Raw genomic sequence first — 20,384 nt, 5'->3', positions numbered from 1 at the left:
ATATTTAGATCATTTCATGCAACCTTTGGTGCAACAATGGCCAACTTTTGTGCAAGACACTACTGATTGCTTGCGAAAACTGAAGAATGTGCCCATTTCTGAGAATGAGGAGATATGGTTGTGCACGGTTGATGTTTCAGCCCTGTACACCTCGATCCCACATACAGAAGGTATAGAGGCAGCAGAGTGGATGCTTTTGCAACATGATTATGAAGAGAGCCATAACATTTTTCTTCTTGAACTATTGCAGTTCTGTTTGTACCACGGATATTTTCAGTGGCAGAATACTTTTTTCCTACAAAAGACGGGGACCTCTATGGGTTTTACGGGGGCACCCACCTATGCTAATATGTTCATGTCTAAGTTCGAAGACGAACATATATTAAAACAAGAGAAATGGAAGGACCATCTGGCATTATACTTGAGGTATATTGATGATATACTGATAGTGTGGAAAGGTTCAGAAGATAACCTAAGGATACAACTCCAAGAGCTGAACAATTGTCATGCCTGTATCAAGTTCACATACACTATTAGCAAGGAACAGATTAATTACCTTGACATCATGATCACAAAAAGAGGGAACATACTTGAAACCAGTGTATTCAAGAAGGCAACTGATAGAAATAATGCTTTACACTTTGAGAGTTTTCATTCACAATCATTAAAGAGTCATCTTCCACTATCTCAATTTATCAGAGCTAGAAGAATCTGTTCAGATGAGGACCAAGGGTTAGAAACAATCAAGAGAATGCGCACAGAATACACAGCAAGGGGGTACCCGGACACAGTTCTTGATCAAGCTGAAAGCAAAGTTAGAACAATGACTAGATCCACCATGTTGGAAAGGAAAGAAAGAATCAAAAACAAAAGAGAAGTTTTTGTATTAAAATTTTCCACAGCCTCACAGGCGATAAAGAAATCTATCATGAGGAGATGGGAAATAATTGAGCAGGAACGCGATTTTAGACAGAAATTTCCAGACAAACCTCTGTTTGCACATTCAAGATCAAGGAACATAAAAGAAATCCTAAAAGGTGGCAAATTTGAAAAAGTGGATCTAGGAAAGAAAGGCATGATGAAATGCCACAATTGTGGGCATTGTGGTAATGTGTTGGTAGGTAACACTTTTGCGCACCCTCACACAGGTAGAAAGATAACCCTGAAACACACATCAGATTGCAACTCAAGTGGTCTAATATATGCGATTAAGTGTCCATGTGGACTTGTTTATGTTGGACGCACCGCAAGGAAGGTGAAGGTTCGGATGACCGAACATAAGAGCATGATACGCACAAAAAACATGAAATCATGTTTGGCGGTACATTGGCATGAGAGGGGACATACAATACCTCAACTGAAATATACTGTGCTAGAGAGAGTGGTGGATAAACCACATGTTGATACTATGAAACTGTTGGCGCAAAGAGAGACATACTGGATCAAGTCTCTTAGGACACTGACCCCCTATGGGCTAAATGATAAAATCGAAATTATTCATTTCTTATGAACTAATATTGCAATTAGATGACTGATTTGTGTATTTTTTCAAATGTAATGATTTTTCATGTATCTGTTTTTACTGTGTATAATCCATGCTCAATAAATCTCACATATAATATCAGACCACACATGCATTAGGCGCAGTTCACGTTTTTGAGGCAGGGAGCATTTTATTTTGTTTTATTCAGTGAGGTTTTGTTTCGTTTTGTTTCGGGTATGGTTGGGAAGAGAATCCCTCGTTTGTTTTTGTCGAGCTGACAAGCATGGTCGCCATTTTAGTAGAGGATATCTTAGCGTGTAGTCCGTTTTCAATGCCTATTCTGGTTATGATGTCACACGCCGGGAAACCGGCATTCTCGAAGCGGCTTTAGTTGAATGGTAAACCACGGACGAAGGAATTTCAGTGACACGCTGCACACTCGTAGCGAGAGGTGAGGCAACAATCAGGTTTTTTAGCATAATGTCATCGGAATACTGAATTTAAGTATTAAGGAGTCCTCCTGTTTCTATATTTTAGAACAAGGACAAGAGAGATTATAACGTGACCATAAGGACTGAGACGTGGGTCCCATAAGATTGAGTGAGTAATGGGTGTTTTTCGACAGTCAGATTTTATACACTCATAATTGGGGACAGGACTATAAGGTTTATGATGTTGTTATTATCTTTTAGAGTAAAGATAATTCAGGATTTCATTTTTTGAAAGCAGGAAGTGAAGGTAAGAGTGCACGACAGTGACACTTCTTGACTTTGGTTGTTTTCAGGTTGTTTTCAGTTTGAATTAGGAGGTGGCATACACTGTCTTGTTTTATTTTAGTTGGTGTTTATTTGGTGCTCACCACTGCATGTGCGTGAAATAAGGGATGATATTATTGGGTGCACACCATGTTTGACTGGTGGCAGGTGAACTTTGTTGAGCATGTCTTCCAGAGTATATGACAAGCAATTACACTTATGAGATTTTCTGGTTTCTATGCATGTGTATAAGCTGTTGTACAAAATTGTTAATATTTATTTTGACAAACATATGATGGACTTTTATGTTATTTGTAGCACATTTCCCTGAAGAAGGTGCATACCGAAATGCATTGGGACATGGCTTCATAAGATGTTTTGATGGAACGTAAACTTTCACTTGACGAAAAAGAAGAATAAGAATAAAAATAATTTGGAGAAAGGAAATACAAAACACTACTTGAAGAATTTATTTTGGTGTTTTTATGTTCTAAGTTCGATTTGTATGATTGTTGACAGAGTTTGTGATCAATCTTTTTGAATTTCATTGTATTCAATTGATATAAGGTTTGTAGATAAAGGGAATGAAAAAAACCCAACACGGAATCGTGTACGAGTGAACAGTGCTCCCCATAACACAGGTTTCTGTGATCTTTTTGTAATTCGTAACGACTTGACTAGGGGCTAGCCAAGACATGGGGTAGCACCATATATTATCTGATAAAACTTAGAGTAATTAGATAAAATAGGGAGTGCTCATCACATAACACTGTTTTCATATTTTACCGTATTAGCTCCATTTGTGATTAGCACCCGCATACAAGGATGGATTTTGATGAATTAGCCCAATTGACTAAAAATCAGGCAGATACCAAAGGGTACACAACGGAGGAAGCAGAGAACATCTATACCCTCATAAAAGAAACCAGAGACCTAAAAACCAAGCCAGGTAACACAGCACAAATAATCAAACAATTGCAATATACGCTGCGAAAAGAGATTAATCAGAGGCTTCATGCCACCACTCTGATACAGTACCATAGGGTTAAGCGTATCCCTAGGGGACTGCGCATCTCATTACGACCAATGTTGTTTAAATTTAATAAACCGTTCTTAGCAAGATGGTTTGCGATACTGAACAAATGTTCACTCGACTTAGTACTTCTTATAGTAGAGGAACTGTCTAATGTTTTGAAGGAGCTAGAGGCAGAGATTGAGGCTATGAAGACAGAATTGTCCACGCGAATGTCTGCTGAGGATATGGACAAGACTTTGAAAGAAATTAATGAAAAACTAGATGAGCACACAAAAGAAGTCCACGAAAGGAAACTGCGAAAATTTAAGCGTGACACCTTAGATTATAAGTTGGATGAGGTATATAGCTGGGCTGATAAATATGCACAGAGGAGGGTATATAGAAAACCAACTGAAAATACCTCAGAAGAAAGCTTGGCCACTGAACAAGACATTTTACCCACACGCCCTCCAGTAGAGACACCAGAGGGAGGAGCATGCGCAGAAGGAACATCTAACAACCAAAGCAGGCAGCCTTTTTTAGAAGGGGGCCACAGTTCCAACCATCCACCGAACGAACAAATACCACAAACACAAAACAAAACAAACGAACAAGGAGGGGACAAGGCAAAAAAACAAGATGTGGTAAGACGCAATCCCAAGAGGAATTGATTATGAACATTTCAGACACTGTACTAACTCCCACACAAATAGCGGTTCTGAATAAGGGCATGTCTTTTGTGCCCACATATCAAAGTAATGACCTCGAGACTGAAATCTCGTTTTTCAAATTTATGAGAAAACTGAGACTCAGGTGGTTCTTTAACCAAATAACCACAGATAACCCTGAACACACAGCAGACACTTCAGAGATTAGAGTGTTTAAACCAAAAAGCACATTCATGTCACCTATGACACATAAAGCTCTAGACTTATTTGAGATTTTAGTAAAGAAAGATCTTGCGGAACTGAACTACTATCGTAAAACAAAAAGAAATCTGACTAGACAGGAAACCATTGCATTGAATGAACTTGCATCAAATGAGACACTCACCATAGTCTCAGCTGATAAAGGCGGAGCACTAGTGGTGCTCAATTCGGCCTATTACCACCTGAAGGTAGATCAACATGTGAAAGACACCAACACCTATATACAGCTAGAGGCTGATCCTACAATAGAGTTCCAGATGATCCTATCTGAGATTTTAAAAAGAGGCATTGAGTTGGGTAGGATTGACGAACAGACTAAGAGATATTTAACCACTGAGTATCCCAACAGGCCACATATATATATGTTGCCTAAGATGCACAAAGACCCGGTTGACCCACCATTCCGACCGATTGTGGCGGGATGTGGGTCACTACATGAACCACTGGGAAGATATTTAGATCATTTCATGCAACCTTTGGTGCAACAATGGCCAACTTTTGTGCAAGACACTACTGATTGCTTGCGAAAACTGAAGAATGTGCCCATTTCTGAGAATGAGGAGATATGGTTGTGCACGGTTGATGCACAGTATATTTCAGTTGAGGTATTGTATGTCCCCTCTCATGCCAATGTACCGCCAAACATGATTTCATGTTTTTTGTGCGTATCATGCTCTTATGTTCGGTCATCCGAACCTTCACCTTCCTTGCGGTGCGTCCAACATAAACAAGTCCACATGGACACTTAATCGCATATATTAGACCACTTGAGTTGCAATCTGATGTGTGTTTCAGGGTTATCTTTCTACCTGTGTGAGGGTGCGCAAAAGTGTTACCTACCAACACATTACCACAATGCCCACAATTGTGGCATTTCATCATGCCTTTCTTTCCTAGATCCACTTTTTCAAATTTGCCACCTTTTAGGATTTCTTTTATGTTCCTTGATCTTGAATGTGCAAACATAGGTTTGTCTGGAAATATCTGTCTAAAATCGGGTTCCTGCTCAATTATTTCCCATCTCCTCATGATAGATTTCTTTATCGCCTGTGAGGCTGTGGAAAATTTTAATACAAAAACTTCTCTTTTGTTTTTGATTCTTTCTTTCCTTTCCAACATGGTGGATCTAGTCATTGTTCTAACTTTGCTTTCAGCTTGATCAAGAACTGTGTCCGGGTACCCCCTTGCTGTGTATTCTGTGCGCATTCTCTTGATTGTTTCTAACCCTTGGTCCTCATCTGAACAGATTCTTCTAGCTCTGATAAATTGAGATAGTGGAAGATGACTCTTTAATGATTGTGAATGAAAACTCTCAAAGTGTAAAGCATTATTTCTATCAGTTGCCTTCTTGAATACACTGGTTTCAAGTATGTTCCCTCTTTTTGTGATCATGATGTCAAGGTAATTAATCTGTTCCTTGCTAATAGTGTATGTGAACTTGATACAGGCATGACAATTGTTCAGCTCTTGGAGTTGTATCCTTAGGTTATCTTCTGAACCTTTCCACACTATCAGTATATCATCAATATACCTCAAGTATAATGCCAGATGGTCCTTCCATTTCTCTTGTTTTAATATATGTTCGTCTTCGAACTTAGACATGAACATATTAGCATAGGTGGGTGCCCCCGTAAAACCCATAGAGGTCCCCGTCTTTTGTAGGAAAAAAGTATTCTGCCACTGAAAATATCCGTGGTACAAACAGAACTGCAATAGTTCAAGAAGAAAAATGTTATGGCTCTCTTCATAATCATGTTGCAAAAGCATCCACTCTGCTGCCTCTATACCTTCTGTATGTGGGATCGAGGTGTACAGGGCTGAAACATCAACCGTGCACAACCATATCTCCTCATTCTCAGAAATGGGCACATTCTTCAGTTTTCGCAAGCAATCAGTAGTGTCTTGCACAAAAGTTGGCCATTGTTGCACCAAAGGTTGCATGAAATGATCTAAATATCTTCCCAGTGGTTCATGTAGTGACCCACATCCCGCCACAATCGGTCGGAATGGTGGGTCAACCGGGTCTTTGTGCATCTTAGGCAACATATATATATGTGGCCTGTTGGGATACTCAGTGGTTAAATATCTCTTAGTCTGTTCGTCAATCCTACCCAACTCAATGCCTCTTTTTAAAATCTCAGATAGGATCATCTGGAACTCTATTGTAGGATCAGCCTCTAGCTGTATATAGGTGTTGGTGTCTTTCACATGTTGATCTACCTTCAGGTGGTAATAGGCCGAATTGAGCACCACTAGTGCTCCGCCTTTATCAGCTGAGACTATGGTGAGTGTCTCATTTGATGCAAGTTCATTCAATGCAATGGTTTCCTGTCTAGTCAGATTTCTTTTTGTTTTACGATAGTAGTTCAGTTCCGCAAGATCTTTCTTTACTAAAATCTCAAATAAGTCTAGAGCTTTATGTGTCATAGGTGACATGAATGTGCTTTTTGGTTTAAACACTCTAATCTCTGAAGTGTCTGCTGTGTGTTCAGGGTTATCTGTGGTTATTTGGTTAAAGAACCACCTGAGTCTCAGTTTTCTCATAAATTTGAAAAACGAGATTTCAGTCTCGAGGTCATTACTTTGATATGTGGGCACAAAAGACATGCCCTTATTCAGAACCGCTATTTGTGTGGGAGTTAGTACAGTGTCTGAAATGTTCATAATCAATTCCTCTTGGGATTGCGTCTTACCACATCTTGTTTTTTTGCCTTGTCCCCTCCTTGTTCGTTTGTTTTGTTTTGTGTTTGTGGTATTTGTTCGTTCGGTGGATGGTTGGAACTGTGGCCCCCTTCTAAAAAAGGCTGCCTGCTTTGGTTGTTAGATGTTCCTTCTGCGCATGCTCCTCTCTCTGGTGTCTCTACTGGAGGGCGTGTGGGTAAAATGTCTTGTTCAGTGGCCAAGCTTTCTTCTGAGGTATTTTCAGTTGGTTTTCTATATACCCTCCTCTGTGCATATTTATCAGCCCAGCTATATACCTCATCCAACTTATAATCTAAGGTGTCACGCTTAAATTTTCGCAGTTTCCTTTCGTGGACTTCTTTTGTGTGCTCATCTAGTTTAGTCTAGTTTCCATGTACTCTGCCATCCTGGAGCGGAGACCAAGTACATAGTCCACTATGTCCTGTTTAGGCTTTTTGAGAGGTAACTCCCATCCTTCCTTCACTAGACAATGGTGCGTAAAAGTTACAAAGTTACTGAAAAGGGAACCTTCCGGGTGACCTAGAACCTAGCAACTTGGAACATAGACACTAGAGGTGTATTGCTACACAGGAGCACTGGAGTGCCAGGGTTACCTTACCCAGAGGAAGCGGGTGCATATGTCTCAAACTGTGTCGGGTTTCGTCGCGCTGGTCTATGGAGCCTGTAGATGAAGATGCTGCAGGCGGGTCATCCAGGAGAGTTCCGGTGGATCCAAGGGTGGATCTGAAGAGGTGAAGACCTGAAAGCAGAGGGGACAAGGTTCAAAGCCACTAGCCAGTGACTACCGTGGAACCAGGAGGGAACCAGGCGATGTTGGGTGCAAACAGGCAAAGAAGTGAAGATTGTCTCTGCAGCCACGTGGACACGAGGTCGAGGATGTCAAGGCGTTGATCACGAGCTGTCCTACAAAGGCTCTACCTGATGGCGGTGTCGGCATCTTGATCGGAGCAAACAGGCCTTGGCTAATGCAAGCCACGCAGGAAATGATGCCAGCTTTTCACTCGGACCAGCAAGGTCAGAGGGGCAGCTCCTTTTTACAGGAGCGAGGGCCAGTCTAGAGCAACCAGACCAGCGGTGTTGAGTTTGGATTTCGTTGCCAAGATGGCCACTAGCCAATGGGCCAGTAACCAGGATAACGCGTCGAGTGGCAAAATGCAAAAGGGCCCCACGCAGATCGTGGAGATGCTGGGGGGCTGATCTTCGGTGCAGATGCTGCTCGATGGTGTGGCTTCTCAAACCCCAAAGCACAGCATCGAGGGTGCCTCGGGTGCTGCGCAGTCAGCTTCTCGTGAATCTTTCAAGATGGCTGGTCCCACGTCTCTCGGTGCCTCCACGGGTCTCTTCTTTTCAGGGACTGTGGATCAGGCTCTGAGATGTCTGGGTCTTGTTGGGCTCTGGGCTCGGGCTCCGGCGGGAGGCGGCGGCAAAGCAGATGTCGAGTTGCTGGATGGTGCCTGTATTCACAGGGTGGTCACTCCTTGGCCACAAGGGAGATGCTCTTTAGTCTTCTGTGTAGCAATATGTTGAAGTCCAGTTTTCTTCTTAGTTTCAAGTCGAGTTCTGGATGATCTGAAGTCTTGGGACACAGCTCCTACTCTTATTCTAAATCTAGGGGCCGGATCACCTGCTAGGTCCCTCCTCTGGGTGGGACCAGGAAGGGGGGTGGTTATACCCCCTTTCCTTTGTCCAGCTCCATGCCAGGACTGGGGCTGGAAAGCCCCAGTGTGAGAAGTTGGCCTGATATATAATGCTCACTAATTCTTAGTGATCACTTTGTATCATGCCAAGCAACCCTTATGATGATGGTTGTAATTCAACCTTGTAGACCAGTTATCCTAGTGGTAACGTGGACAAAGCAGTCTTAGGCTAAACTCTGAAAGGCATGTGAAGCCAGCTGTTATACCATACACAACCCCCTTGAATACCAAATGAAAGGGACACCACACAGATATATATTGAAAATATATATTGATTTATTAACTATTAAAATCCCCTGGACTCTTTATGAGCACAGAAGCACAAGCGTTAAATCACAAGACAGTTTAAAATACACAAAAGTTGCACAATATGGATGAGCCCTAGGGGCCACCTAAACCATATACTAAGAAAGTGGTATAAGAGATACCAGGAGGAAAGTGAAGAGGCCTAGGGCCTTGGGAATCGCTGGAGCTATTCGAGACTGGAGTTAACTAAGTCGGGAAAGGCCCACGGGACTCGGGTGCAGTGTTCAAAGTGCACGCACTTCTCAATACAAAGTCTATGGTGCGTAAAAAGCACAAAGTTAGAAAGTTAGGAACCTTCCGAGTGACCTACGGAGCTGAAACTTAAAACACAGGCCCTTGGGATGTGTACCAGTGCAGGAGCACCGGCGGAGCTGAGTTACCTCACCCACAGGAAGCGGGTGCACAGGGTCGAAGTTGTGTCGGGTTTCGTCACGCTGGTCGATGGTGCTTGGAGCTGAAGATGCTGCAGGCGGCTCGATGAGAAGAGTTCCGGTGGATCCAAGGGTGGATCTGAAGATGTGAAGACCTGAAAGCAGAGGGGACAGTGTTCAAAGTCACTAGCCAGTGACTACCGTGGAACCAGATCGGAACCAGGCGATGTCGGGTGCAAACAGGCGTTGTCGGGTAGCTTCTTTCTGCAGCCACGTGGATACCCGGGGTCGAGGACGTCCAGGAGTCGGTCACGAGCTGTCCCACGTAGGCTTCTCGCTGTTGGCGGTGTCGGCGACCTGATCGGAGCAAACAGGCCTTGGCAAATGCAAGCCACGCAGAAGTTGAAAGATGCTGTTCACTCGGACCAGCAAGGTCAGAGCGGGTGCTCCTTTTCACAGAAGCTTGGGTAGGTCTGGAGCAACCAGACCTGCTGTGTAAATCTTCGGGTTCGTCGCCAAGATGGCCGCTGACCACGTGGCTAGTGGCCGGGATGGCGCGTCGAGTGGCACAATGCAAAAGGGCCCCACGCAGATCGTGGAGATGCTGGAGGGCTGATCTTCGATGCAAGGGCTGCTCGGTGGTAGGGGTTCTCAATCCCCAAAGCACAACGTCGAGGATGCCTCAGAAGCTGCGCAGTCAGCTTTTCGAGTGTCTTTCAAGAGGTCCGGTCCCACGTCACTCGGTGCCTCCACGGGTCCCTTCTTCGCAGGGACTGTGGATCGGGCTCTGAGAGGTCTGGGAGTCTGGTTCTTGTTGGGCTCTGGGCTCGGTCTCCGGCGGGAGGCGGCGGCAAAGCAGACGTCGAGTTGCTGGTTGGTACCTGTGTTCACAGGGTGGCCACTCCTAGGCCACAAGGGAGATTCTCTTTAGTCTTCTGTGCAGCAGAATGTCGAAGTCCAGTCTTCTTCTTGTTTAAAGTTGATTTCGGGATGATCTGCTGTGCAATGGCACTGCTCCCCCTCTTATTCCCAAACTGGGGGTGGATCACCTACTAGGTCCCTCCTCTGGGAGGAACCAGGAAGGGGGCGGTTACACCCCCTTTCCTTTGTCCAGCTCCGCGCCAGGACTGGGGCTGGAAGGCCCCAGAACCGGTTTGGACTGGCCTATGCACGGGGACACCTTGTGTGCCCCGGGCATGTCTGATTCTATTCAGCCCTGTCCTACCCAATACACAAAATCCTGTCTGGGGTGGTGCTCGCACCTCCCAAGGCAGGAAACCCTTTGTCCAGGCCACCATCTGCCGAGTTTCGGTCAGCAGCAGGAGGCCAGACTTGTGTCTGTGGTGGCAGCGTCCATTTTGTGAAGCTGAGGCTCTGTTTAACTTTAACCGGGGTTAAGGCTACGCACATGTCGTGTCCCTCTAGAAGGGTGGAATGCTATCCCCGTCGCCAGAATTGGCGAGGGGATAGTATTCCAATTCGTATGACACCTTACTCGACATGTTTTGATAAAGCCAAACCAAAGATAGCATTTAACCGCGAGGATTATAATGCACTTAAGAGTATATGGTATGGCAATATCCCGGAACAGCTTAGGGAGTTGTTCCCGACAGCTGCAGACAGGCTCAGCTCATGCTAGAGCACCATCTCACATATTTCCAAGCACTCTGCCTCCAGGATTGATGAGGCCTTCCATAGGAGTGGCTGATAGGAACATATGTGTCCAGTTTAGGGTTAGGCACAGACATACTGTACCTAAGTAAGAGGTGGTTACACCGACTTACCCCAGCTGAGTGATCAGCCAGTTGTGTCAAATATGGAGGCCAGGCCAGGGGTGGCATAATACATGCTGCAGCCCCTGGTAGGCCTTGGATACACCTATGCCCTGGGCACCTAGGGTGCACTAATACAGGGGCTCATAAGGTGAACCAGTTCCAATTCGTAATGCACCTAAAGTGCATTGGCAGTAATTTAGAGAGAGAACAGCAGGCTGTGGGTCTGATTAGCAGGCCCACAGCCACATTAAGTCAGAAACCAGTGAAGCAAAAAGCAAAAATTTGGGGTGACCATAGGATAGCAGACCCTACTCTCCTACATAACCCCCCCCCAAACGCAGGGACATTAGACTAACCTTGACCAGTTGTGTCTTCATGTTCTAAGTGGAAGTACCTGGAGAGACCATCTGCGTTGCCATGGTCAGTCCCTGGGCGGTGCTCCACTGTAAAGTCCATCCCCTGTAGGGAAATGGACCACCTGAGTAGTTTGGGGTTTTCACCCTTCATCTGATTAAGCCATAGGAGGGGCTTATGGTCGGTCTGAATCTTGAAGTGAGTGCCAAATAAGTATGGTCTCAACTTCTTCAGGGCCCACACCACAGCAAAGGCCTCCCTCTCTATAGCTGACCAACGTTTCTCTCTGGGGGTCAGCCTTCTGCTAATGAAAGCAATGGGCTGGTCCTGGCCATCTACATTAAGCTGTGAAAGCACTGCTCCCACTCTCAACTCAGAAGCATCTGTTTGGACAATGAAATTATGAAGAGAGCCATAACATTTTTCTTCTTGAACTATTGCAGTTCTGTTTGTACCACGGATATTTTCAGTGGCAGAATACTTTTTTCCTACAAAAGACGGGGACCTCTATGGGTTTTACGGGGGCACCCACCTATGCTAATATGTTCATGTCTAAGTTCGAAGACGAACATATATTAAAACAAGAGAAATGGAAGGACCATCTGGCATTATACTTGAGGTATATTGATGATATACTGATAGTGTGGAAAGGTTCAGAAGATAACCTAAGGATACAACTCCAAGAGCTGAACAATTGTCATGCCTGTATCAAGTTCACATACACTATTAGCAAGGAACAGATTAATTACCTTGACATCATGATCACAAAAAGAGGGAACATACTTGAAACCAGTGTATTCAAGAAGGCAACTGATAGAAATAATGCTTTACACTTTGAGAGTTTTCATTCACAATCATTAAAGAGTCATCTTCCACTATCTCAATTTATCAGAGCTAGAAGAATCTGTTCAGATGAGGACCAAGGGTTAGAAACAATCAAGAGAATGCGCACAGAATACACAGCAAGGGGGTACCCGGACACAGTTCTTGATCAAGCTGAAAGCAAAGTTAGAACAATGACTAGATCCACCATGTTGGAAAGGAAAGAAAGAATCAAAAACAAAAGAGAAGTTTTTGTATTAAAATTTTCCACAGCCTCACAGGCGATAAAGAAATCTATCATGAGGAGATGGGAAATAATTGAGCAGGAACCCGATTTTAGACAGATATTTCCAGACAAACCTCTGTTTGCACATTCAAGATCAAGGAACATAAAAGAAATCCTAAAAGGTGGCAAATTTGAAAAAGTGGATCTAGGAAAGAAAGGCATGATGAAATGCCACAATTGTGGGCATTGTGGTAATGTGTTGGTAGGTAACACTTTTGCGCACCCTCACACAGGTAGAAAGATAACCCTGAAACACACATCAGATTGCAACTCAAGTGGTCTAATATATGCGATTAAGTGTCCATGTGGACTTGTTTATGTTGGACGCACCGCAAGGAAGGTGAAGGTTCAGATGACCGAACATAAGAGCATGATACGCACAAAAAACATGAAATCATGTTTGGCGGTACATTGGCATGAGAGGGGACATACAATACCTCAACTGAAATATACTGTGCTAGAGAGAGTGGTGGATAAACCACATGTTGATACTATGAAACTGTTGGCGCAAAGAGAGACATACTGGATCAAGTCTCTTAGGACACTGACCCCCTATGGGCTAAATGATAACATCGAAATGATTCATTTCTTATGAACTAATATTGCAATTAGATGACTGATTTGTGTATTTTTTCAAATATAATGATTTTTCATGTATCTGTTTTTACTGTGTATAATCCATGCTCAATAAATCTCACATATAATATCAGACCACACATGCATTAGGCGCAGTTCACGTTTTTGAGGCAGGGAGCATTTTATTTTGTTTTATTCAGTGAGGTTTTGTTTCGTTTTGTTTCGGGTATGGTTGGGAAGAGAATCCCTCGTTTGTTTTTGTCGAGCTGACAAGCATGGTCGCCATTTTAGTAGAGGATATCTTAGCGTGTAGTCCGTTTTCAATGCCTATTCTGGTTATGATGTCACACGCCGGGAAACCGGCATTCTCGAAGCGGCTTTAGTTGAATGGTAAACCACGGACGAAGGAATTTCAGTGACACGCTGCACACTCGTAGCGAGAGGTGAGGCAACAATCAGGTTTTTTAGCATAATGTCATCGGAATACTGAATTTAAGTATTAAGGAGTCCTCCTGTTTCTATATTTTAGAACAAGGACAAGAGAGATTATAACGTGACCATAAGGACTGAGACGTGGGTCCCATAAGATTGAGTGAGTAATGGGTGTTTTTCGACAGTCAGATTTTATACACTCATAATTGGGGACAGGACTATAAGGTTTATGATGTTGTTATTATCTTTTAGAGTAAAGATAATTCAGGATTTCATTTTTTGAAAGCAGGAAGTGAAGGTAAGAGTGCACGACAGTGACACTTCTTGACTTTGGTTGTTTTCAGGTTGTTTTCAGTTTGAATTAGGAGGTGGCATACACTGTCTTGTTTTATTTTAGTTGGTGTTTATTTGGTGCTCACCACTGCATGTGCGTGAAATAAGGGATGATATTATTGGGTGCACACCATGTTTGACTGGTGGCAGGTGAACTTTGTTGAGCATGTCTTCCAGAGTATATGACAAGCAATTACACTTATGAGATTTTCTGGTTTCTATGCATGTGTATAAGCTGTTGTACAAAATTGTTAATATTTATTTTGACAAACATATGATGGACTTTTATGTTATTTGTAGCACATTTCCCTGAAGAAGGTGCATACCGAAATGCATTGGGACATGGCTTCATAAGATGTTTTGATGGAACGTAAACTTTCACTTGACGAAAAAGAAGAATAAGAATAAAAATAATTTGGAGAAAGGAAATAAAAAACACTACTTGAAGAAATATTTTGGTGTTTTTATGTTCTAAGTTCGATTTGTATGATTGTTGACAGAGTTTGTGATCAATCTTTTTGAATTTCATTGTATTCAATTGATATAAGGTTTGTAGATAAAGGGAATGAAAAAAAACCAACACGGAATCGTGTACGAGTGAACAGTGCTCCCCATAACACAGGTTTCTGTGATCTTTTTGTAATTCGTAACGACTTGACTAGGGGCTAGCCAAGACATGGGGTAGCACCATATATTATCTGATAAAACTTAGAGTAATTAGATAAAATAGGGAGTGCTCATCACATAACACTGTTTTCATAGAGTACATGGAAAAGGCATCCAAAAACCTTGAGGCTAGCCAAGAATTACAAAAAGTTTGGCATGACCAAAAGGCTGTCCTTGTTGAATTTCAGCCTGGACAGAAGGTATGGGTGTTGGAGCCAGTGGCCCCAGCAGCACTCCAAGACAAATGGTCTGGACCCCATACAATTCTGGAAAAGAAGGGAGAGGTTACCTACTTGGTGGACCTAGGAACTCCCAGGAGCCCCCACAGGGTGCTCCATGTGAACAGATTGAAGGCATATGTCAGCAGGGCAGACATGGGCTTGCTCATGGCTACAGATGAGGGACAGGAGGAAGAGAGTGACCCTCTCCCAGACCTGCTCACTCAGAACCCTGAGGATGGCTCAGTTGATGGTGTGGCCTTAGGTGGCAGCCTCACTGAACATCAGCAACATGACTGCAGACAAGTTCTACAGGCATACAGGCATATGTTCTCCTTGACACCCAGTCAGACTAACTGGTGTACACATGTGGTGGACACTGGTGACAGTCTTCCTGTAAAGAGCAAAATTTACAGGCAACCTGACCACGTCAGGGACTGTATAAAGACTGAGGTGCAAAAGATGCTGGAATTAGGTGTCATTGAGCCTTCAGAGAGCCCCTGGGCTAGCCCAGTGGTTCTGGTCCCCAAACCTCACACCAAAGATGGCAAGAGAGAGATGAGGTTCTGTGTGGATTACAGAGGACTCAATGCTGTCACCAGGACAGATGCACACCCTATTCCAAGGGCAGATGAGCTCATTGACAAGTTGGCTTCTGCCAAATATTTGAGCACATTTGACTTGACAGCTGGCTACTGGCAAATCAGGTTAGCTGAGGAGTCTAAAGCCAAGACAGCATTTTCTACCCCTAGTGGGCATTATCAGTTTGTGGTGATGCCCTTTGGTTTGAAAAATGCACCTGCCACCTTCCAAAGGTTGGTGAATCAAGTCCTCACTGGGTTGGATGACTTTTGTGCAGCTTATCTGGACGATATTGCTGTCTTTAGCTCCACCTGGGAGGATCACCTGGTCCACCTGAAGGAAGTGCTTGAGGCTCTGCAGAAGGCAGGCCTCACTATCAAGGCAACAAAGTGCCAGATAGGGCAGAGCAAGGTTGTGTACCTGGGCCACCTTGTAGGTGGGGGCCAAGTTCAACCACTGGAGAGTAAGATCCAGACCATCAAGGACTGGTCCCCTCCAACTACCCAGACTCAGGTCAGAGCTTTCTTGGGCCTGACTGGGTACTACAGGAAGTTTGTTAAGAACTATGGGTCCATTGTGACTCCTCTTAATGATCTGACATCTAAGAAGATGCCCAAAAAGGTTCAGTGGACAGAAATCTGTCAAAAGGCATTTGATGACCTGAAGAAGGCCATGTGCTCTGCACCTATCCTGAAGAGTCCTGACTACTCAAGAGAGTTCATTGTCCAAACAGATGCTTCTGAGTTGGGAGTGGGAGCAGTGCTTTCACAGCTTAATGTAGATGGCCAGGACCAGCCCATTGCTTTCATTAGCAGAAGGCTGACCCCCAGAGAGAAACGTTGGTCAGCTATAGAGAGGGAGGCCTTTGCTGTGGTGTGGGCCCTGAAGAAGTTGAGACCATACTTATTTGGCACTCACTTCAAGATTCAGACCGACCATAAGCCCCTCCTATGGCTTAATCAGATGAAGGGTGAAAACCCCAAACTACTCAGGTGGTCCATTTCCCTACAGGGGATGGACTTTACAGTGGAGCACCGCCCAGGGACTGACCATGGCAACGCAGATGGTCTCTCCAGGTACTTCCACTTAGAACATGAAGACACAACTGGTCAAGGTTAGTCTAATGTCCCTGCGTTTGGGGGGGGGTTATGTAGGAGAGTAGGGTCTGCTATCCTATGGTCACCCCAAATTTTTGCTTTTTGCTTCACTGGTTTCTGACTTAATGTGGCTGTGGGCCTGCTAATCAGACCCACAGCCTGCTGTTCTCTCTCTAAATTACTGCCAATGCACTTTAGGTGCATTACGAATTGGAACTGGTTCACCTTATGAGCCCCTGTATTAGTGCACCCTAGGTGCCCAGGGCATAGGTGTATCCAAGGCCTACCAGGGGCTGCAGCATGTATTATGCCACCCCTGGCCTGGCCTCCATATTTGACACAACTGGCTGATCACTCAGCTGGGGTAAGTCGGTGTAACCACCTCTTACTTAGGTACAGTATGTCTGTGCCTAACCCTAAACTGGACACATATGTTCCTATCAGCCACTCCTATGGAAGGCCTCATCAATCCTGGAGGCAGAGTGCTTGGAAATATGTGAGATGGTGCTCTAGCATGAGCTGAGCCTGTCTGCAGCTGTCGGGAACAACTCCCTAAGCTGTTCCGGGATATTGCCATACCATATACTCTTAAGTGCATTATAATCCTCGCGGTTAAATGCTATCTTTGGTTTGGCTTTATCAAAACATGTCGAGTAAGGTGTCATACGAATTGGAATACTATCCCCTCGCCAATTCTGGCGACGGGGATAGCATTCCACCCTTCTAGAGGGACACGACATGTGCGTAGCCTTAACCCCGGTTAAAGTTAAACAGAGCCTCAGCTTCACAAAATGGACGCTGCCACCACAGACACAAGTCTGGCCTCCTGCTGCTGACCGAAACTCGGCAGATGGTGGCCTGGACAAAGGGTTTCCTGCCTTGGGAGGTGCGAGCACCACCCCAGACAGGATTTTGTGTATTGGGTAGGACAGGGCTGAATAGAATCAGACATGCCCGGGGCACACAAGGTGTCCCCGTGCATAGGCCAGTCCAAACCGGTTCTGGGGCCTTCCAGCCCCAGTCCTGGCGCGGAGCTGGACAAAGGAAAGGGGGTGTAACCGCCCCCTTCCTGGTTCCTCCCAGAGGAGGGACCTAGTAGGTGATCCACCCCCAGTTTGGGAATAAGAGGGGGAGCAGTGCCATTGCACAGCAGATCATCCCGAAATCAACTTTAAACAAGAAGAAGACTGGACTTCGACATTCTGCTGCACAGAAGACTAAAGAGAATCTCCCTTGTGGCCTAGGAGTGGCCACCCTGTGAACACAGGTACCAACCAGCAACTCGACGTCTGCTTTGCCGCCGCCTCCCGCCGGAGACCGAGCCCAGAGCCCAACAAGAACCAGACTCCCAGACCTCTCAGAGCCCGATCCACAGTCCCTGCGAAAAAGGGACCCGTGGAGGCACCGAGTGACGTGGGACCGGACCTCTTGAAAGACACTCGAAAAGCTGACTGCGCAGCTTCTGAGGCATCCTCGACGTTGTGCTTTGGGGATTGAGAACCCCTACCACCGAGCAGCCCTTGCATCGAAGATCAGCCCTCCAGCATCTCCACGATCTGCGTGGGGCCCTTTTGCATTGTGCCACTCGACGCGCCATCCCGGCCACTAGCCACGTGGTCAGCGGCCATCTTGGCGACGAACCCGAAGATTTACACAGCAGGTCTGGTTGCTCCAGACCTACCCAAGCTCCTGTGAAAAGGAGCACCCGCTCTGACCTTGCTGGTCCGAGTGAACAGCATCTTTCAACTTCTGCGTGGCTTGCATTTGCCAAGGCCTGTTTGCTCCGATCAGGTCGCCGACACCGCCAACAGCGAGAAGCCTACGTGGGACAGCTCGTGACCGACTCCTGGACGTCCTCGACCCCGGGTATCCACGTGGCTGCAGAAAGAAGCTACCTGACAATGCCTGTTTGCACCCGACATCGCCTGGTTCCGATCTGGTTCCACGGTAGTCACTGGCTAGTGACTTTGAGCACTGTCCCCTCTGCTTTCAGGTCTTCACATCTTCAGATCCACCCTTGGATCCACCGGAACTCTTCTCATCGAGCCGCCTGCAGCATCTTCAGCTCCAAGCACCATCGACCAGCGTGACGAAACCCGACACAACTTCGACCCTGTGCACCCGCTTCCTGTGGGTGAGGTAACTCAGCTCCGCCGGTGCTCCTGCACTGGTACACATCCCAAGGGCCTGTGTTTTAAGTTTCAGCTCCGTAGGTCACTCGGAAGGTTCCTAACTTTCTAACTTTGTGCTTTTTACGCACCATAGACTTTGTATTGAGAAGTGCGTGCACTTTGAACACTGCACCCGAGTCCCGTGGGCCTTTCCCGACTTAGTTAACTCCAGTCTCGAATAGCTCCAGCGATTCCCAAGGCCCTAGGCCTCTTCACTTTCCTCCTGGTATCTCTTATACCACTTTCCTAGTATATGGTTTAGGTGGCCCCTAGGGCTCATCCATATTGTGCAACTTTTGTGTATTTTAAACTGTCTTGTGATTTAACGCTTGTGCTTCTGTGCTCATAAAGAGTCCAGGGGATTTTAATAGTTAATAAATCAATATATATTTTCAATATATATCTGTGTGGTGTCCCTTTCATTTGGTATTCAAGGGGGTTGTGTATGGTATAACAGCTGGCTTCACATGCCTTTCAGAGTTTAGCCTAAGACTGCTTTGTCCACGTTACCACTAGGATAACTGGTCTACAAGGTTGAATTACAACCATCATCATAAGGGTTGCTTGGCATGATACAAAGTGATCACTAAGAATTAGTGAGCATTATATATCAGGCCAACTTCTCACACTGGGGCTTTCCAGCCCCAGTCCTGGCATGGAGCTGGACAAAGGAAAGGGGGTATAACCACCCCCCTTCCTGGTCCCACCCAGAGGAGGGACCTAGCAGGTGATCCGGCCCCTAGATTTAGAATAAGAGTAGGAGCTGTGTCCCAAGACTTCAGATCATCCAGAACTCGACTTGAAACTAAGAAGAAAACTGGACTTCAACATATTGCTACACAGAAGACTAAAGAGCATCTCCCTTGTGGCCAAGGAGTGACCACCCTGTGAATACAGGCACCATCCAGCAACTCGACATCTGCTTTGCCGCCGCCTCCCGCCGGAGCCCGAGCCCAGAGCCCAACAAGACCCAGACATCTCAGAGCCTGATCCACAGTCCCTGAAAAGAAGAGACCCGTGGAGGCACCGAGAGACGTGGGACCAGCCATCTTGAAAGATTCACGAGAAGCTGACTGCGCAGCACCCGAGGCACCCTCGATGCTGTGCTTTGGGGTTTGAGAAGCCACACCATCGAGCAGCATCTGCACCGAAGATCAGCCCCCCAGCATCTCCACGATCTGCGTGGGGCCCTTTTGCATTTTGCCACTCGACGCGTTATCCTGGTTACTGGCCCATTGGCTAGTGGCCATCTTGGCAACGAAATCCAAACTCAACACCGCTGGTCTGGTTGCTCTAGACTGGCCCTCGCTCCTGTAAAAAGGAGCTGCCCCTCTGACCTTGCTGGTCCGAGTGAAAAGCTGGCATCATTTCCTGCGTGGCTTGCATTAGCCAAGGCCTGTTTGCTCCGATCAAGATGCCGACACCGCCATCAGGTAGAGCCTTTGTAGGACAGCTCGTGATCAACGCCTTGACATCCTCGACCTCGTGTCCACGTGGCTGCAGAGACAATCTTCACTTCTTTGCCTGTTTGCACCCAACATCGCCTGGTTCCCTCCTGGTTCCACGGTAGTCACTGGCTAGTGGCTTTGAACCTTGTCCCCTCTGCTTTCAGGTCTTCACCTCTTCAGATCCACCCTTGGATCCACCGGAGCTCTCCTGGATGACCCGCCTGCAGCATCTTCATCTACAGGCTCCATAGACCAGCGCGACGAAACCCCACACAGTTTGAGACATATGCACCCGCTTCCTCTGGGTAAGGTAACCCTGGCACTCCAGTGCTCCTGTGTAGCAATACACCTCTAGTGTCTATGTT

The sequence above is a fragment of the Lissotriton vulgaris genome, chromosome 3_1 (assembly GCF_964263255.1).
Source record: "Lissotriton vulgaris chromosome 3_1, aLisVul1.2, whole genome shotgun sequence".
Classification (NCBI taxonomy): Eukaryota; Metazoa; Chordata; class Amphibia; order Caudata; family Salamandridae; genus Lissotriton; species Lissotriton vulgaris.
The sequence above is the reverse complement of the archived record's forward strand: the minus strand, read 5'-3'. Positions refer to the sequence as shown.